Source organism: Agrilus planipennis, unplaced genomic scaffold, assembly GCF_000699045.2.
Source record: "Agrilus planipennis isolate EAB-ADULT unplaced genomic scaffold, Apla_2.0 scaffold365, whole genome shotgun sequence".
Taxonomy (NCBI): Eukaryota; Metazoa; Arthropoda; class Insecta; order Coleoptera; family Buprestidae; genus Agrilus; species Agrilus planipennis.
The window spans coordinates 7,580-12,319 of NW_020439243.1; positions in this window are offsets into that span (position 1 = coordinate 7,580).

A 4,740-nucleotide genomic window follows, 5' to 3' on the forward strand; every position below is an offset into this window, starting at 1 on the left:
CAGTATTTCATTTCATTTCTAAGTAGAATGCACTTCTCGGGACTTATCTTCAACCTTGCGGTTGACAATTTCTTGAAGACTTCGGTCACGTTTCGGAGGTGGTCGTCGAAAGTTCTTCCTAGTATGTTGATGTTGTCTAGGTAAACCAAACAGATTTTTCAGTTTAATCCGTGTAACTAACAACCTAAGAGGCATCACACTGAACTGCTATAGACCATTTCCAGTTGTAAAGGCAGTCTTCTTCCTGCGGATAAATATCCACTTAGCAGTATCCACTTTTCAAATCGAGAGTAGAAAACCATTTAGCTCCAGCTAAACTATCTAGTGTTTCGTCGATTCTGGGTAATGGATAACTGACTTACAGCGTTACGTCATGGAACTTCCTGTGGTCCACACAAAATCTCGTGGAACTATCCTTCTTGCGTACCAGCACTATAAGGGCCTTACTGTTCCAGTGTTGATGTGGTGGTATGTTAAGTTGGTCCTACCTAAGTCTTGATCTAACAGGACGAAGACGTAATGAAGACGACCAAAAAGTTCTTCCACTTGTTTGACAGGGAGCTTGTTACGATGGTTTTTTGACCGTTTTTCCAGATGCAGGAAGTGATGCCAGTTTCGTGTTGGGTTCTTCTTTCCTGTCACAGTGGTGGATTTCAGCTACCGCTTCAAATACATCCAACTCTGTGCCTTTACAGATATTTTGCCCAGCCTTTCAAATTGACTATTCTAACAGGTATCAATGATGTTCCACTTTTTACGAGCGTATGTCCCACCAATCCACTGTATCAAGTCTTGATTGCCCGGTTCGAGCTACATCCACCAATCCGCCGATGTCGTCGTCTATTCTGACATTTACAATGTATTCGGAGTGATTTAGTAGTACTCGATTTTCCCTTGCGATCACCTTGTAGGCAGCAGAATTCATCTTAGGATTTGACAATAGTATCTCTTCTCCACCGATGCGCATTGTGGAAGTGCTCAGATTTAAGTCAATTCGATATTCTTGAAGAAAGTCCAATACAATGATGAGATCATCTACTATGTCGCCCACCAATACTCAACTGTATAACATTGCATTTCCAATTCTAATTTCGACATTGCATTCTCCATTGATTGGTGAAGTTTCCCCGGTAGCCGTAGTCAAGATCAGTCTTTTGGTCAAAGGTCGAATTCGCCATTCCGATACCGTATCAGGGCGAACGATGGTGTTGGATATCCCTATATCGATAACTTTCTAACATATTGGTCATTTATAGAGCCATCTATATATAATGAGTTAGTGCCGTCCAGTCTTGAAATGGTGTCCTCTTCGGGGGCTTAGTGAGGGTTAGACAACTTGCGTTTGAGTAGCAATGCCGTAATTCCAGCATTTCGTACGACTACTGTAGTTATTGCACTTCCGAGTAAAATAACCAGTTCTACCATACTCCCAGCATTTTAGTTACTGTTCTCCCGTATTTTTAGCAATGACTTTCTTCACATCGATTACTCATTTCCTTATGAGCTACATGACACCTTTGGTAATTGAATTATCGTCGATTTCTACTTCTCGTACAAGTATATGATATTTGGAAGCTTTCTCCGTCGCTTCAAACTCCAGGGCTTGTGACAGTACTTCAGTCGGAGTCTTGTCGCGTGCTAATCTAAGGACTTGCTGTAGTTCGGCTTCCCTGACTCCATCGATTAATGTTTATACAACCAGTTTATGCCAGTTTATGAATTCTCGAGCGGAAAAGGAGTAGGCTAATTTCACAAAGCGCTCCATATCGAACTCAAATTGTTGAAGAGCCTCGTTACTTCTTTGGTTACAGCTTTCCAGTTGTGTCTGAAGTACGTTAAATATGCGTTATTGTAGTTTATGTAGTCGTTTTATGACTCCCAAAAGTTGTGGTTCTGATAAGAACCGGTTTAATAACAATGTTGGACACGTTTCTGTATGACACTGTTGCAGCCTTCAAGGTTGACATTATCGCAGTTTCCAAGGGTTGATACTACTGCAGTATCCAAAAAAGAATGAGCCTTGTGTGTGACTAGTTTATTGAATTATTTACATCCTATTTATACTAAATTTATTTACATTGGTCTTATGGTACTAGATGTTTCAGCAATTTACGTTTGTGTGTATAAATTTTTATGACCTAGTTGGTAGCACAGTGTCGCATTTTTTCTAAGTCGGCAACAAATAAAGCACTTTAATTGTTACTGTAACACACGATCAGTTTCAAATTACGAATTTTGCAGCTTTCACCCCTTCGCAGTTTCCCGACCCGCCTCAGTGCCGTTCGCGAGGGTGCTACTCGAGCTTAGTAGCGTTAGAGTCGCATGCACCCCTACCCATGAGCGACTACCCTTTCCTGGCGGATCGGCCCAATCACTCAAAACGAGGTATAAAAGAACTCGCAGTGAACAGGAAAGGAGATCAAAATCAGTCTTTAACTCCCTCTAAGAGTCTTCCCATGTAGGAACATTAGGGTGGCCCTCTAGCGTACACGGCGAGGAAGTGAGGTATTAGGCGTGAAGTTAGAAGCTTTCTCATGGTAGAACCCTGCTGCCAGTGTCTGATCTCGGTTACCATTTGAGCTGTGCAAAGACAAACAATATCGGTAGTATTGGAGTGAAATTATATATATATATAGTGGTAAAAACTAGTGTTCTGTTCAAAAAGAGCTACACGCGGACTCACCTTGTTTTTGCATTGTAACTTATCTTTTAATTTTTCTGTATTGTTTTTTTGTATATTGATAGAAATGAATTGTTTTATTGAAAACAAATGATACAATTGGGGCCCAACAACGTGGGGCTCGAGTGTCGTTAACAATCGTGTCATTCGCGAGTTCGCGTACATTCTATGAAAACGACTGTAAAGAAGTCCGAGATTAAATCTGACGATGGCTACGCTCACGGAAGACCAATTCGCAAGGTTGATGGCCAACCTACAAACCAACAATAGAACACAGGCAAGTTTTGCGCAATGCACCGCGCGTTTTTCCGACGAACAAGAACTACAAGTTGTAGACGAGTACATAAATGGTTGTTCACCAGCAGTTAGAATGCACAAAGAAAGCCGTACCATCAAAATTAGATTTCAGCGCACTGAATGCCGCCGAAAAGCCGCGCTCCCTAGCGCCCCGTATCCGACCAGCCGTACGAGTATTTGTGGAAAAATACTGCGACACCGCGGGGATAGATACCGGAGCTCAGATCAGTATCACCAGTCACAAGCTACGAGAACTCCTACAAGAAGAAGGGCGTGCCTTCCAGACACAGCCCGCCTATGTTGTAGCTCGCAAACCAAACCGTATGACGACGTTCGTCATACTTTCCGGCGCCCGGAACCAAACCCTACTAGGAGGCGATTTCCTAGAGGATACTAAGCTGATCCTCGACATGTCCACTAGCATCTGGGGTTCTCGCAGAAGAACCAGGAGTACGTCGTTCATTGGGGAACGAAATCAGCCGACAGAGATCCTGACCACCGAAGTGTACAAACAACCGACGCATGCGCCCTAACCAGCGACAGAGGAGGAAGAATGAGACTTGGAAACAATCCGCAGAGAATATGCTTATCCAACATTATTATCCCCCCTACGAAAGGACCAATACTCAGCCACACCATCGCCACTTCTCTTAACGCCTACTACTATAGACGCCGGACGCTAATATCCCATTGGGTGTCTCTGGAGATCACAACGACCGCCAGATGTAAACAAGCGCGTCCGCATGGGTCCCGATACCGATGGAAATGTCTCCCGAGAAATTCAAATCTCCGGTCACTCGGAGGAACAACTTTATGTTATGATTTGATGTCAATTCGATTCGCAAAAATCTGTTTTCTGCTTCCCCTAGGAAGGTGGTGCACTTATCCACTGCCAATCTTGCCCTCAGGAAGGACGAATGTCCACTGCTCCCGCTCGCCGAACGAAAGAATCTGGAATCTGGAAGATCTTCTTACAGACGAAAATATTCAATTTAAGGATGAGTCGATGGAAGTGCCGATTCTGCTGGCCCGAAGTCCAATATTTGGGACATATGCTGACTCCCCAAGGCATCGAGACAAACCCAAGATAGGTAGCCACCAGATAAAATCTCCAACCTCCCAGAAATCTGCGACAACTCCAGGAGTTCCTCCAGACCTGCTCGTGGTACCGGCGTGTTCTTCAAGGACTTTGCCGACATTTGCCGTCCGTTAAGTCGCTTAATTAAGAAAGACACCGTCTGGGAATGGGGAGCCGATCAGCAAAAGGCTTTCAACGCCCTCAAGAGGAAACTAACCACGTCTCCAATCCTGCAACAAGCCCACCTATCGAAACCATTGACCTTGCGGACTGATGCCAGACGTTACGCTTTGGGAGCGGTTTTACTCCTGAAGGAGGAGCAGAAAGAGCGGCCTATCGAATACGCGAATTGACTTCTACCGAAAGAAATTACTCCACAACGGAGTGGGAGGCACTGGCTATCGTCTAGGCCATATCCAAGTTCCGCAGATATCTGAAAGAAACCTCAGTGGTCGTGATAACTGATCACCAACCTCTAAAATGGTTGATAAATCTGAAAACATCAGCCGGGCGCTTAGCTCGATGGGCTCTCCAGCTGCAACCATTTAATCATAAAGTAGAGTACGCTCCCGGAAAATCCAACGTCATAGCTGATGGTCTATCCCGACCGTCGGTTTTCGAAGGAGAAACGCCTGTGTGCCGCCTCCACACCGTCTCCATAGATTTCCCCACATACACCCCAGAA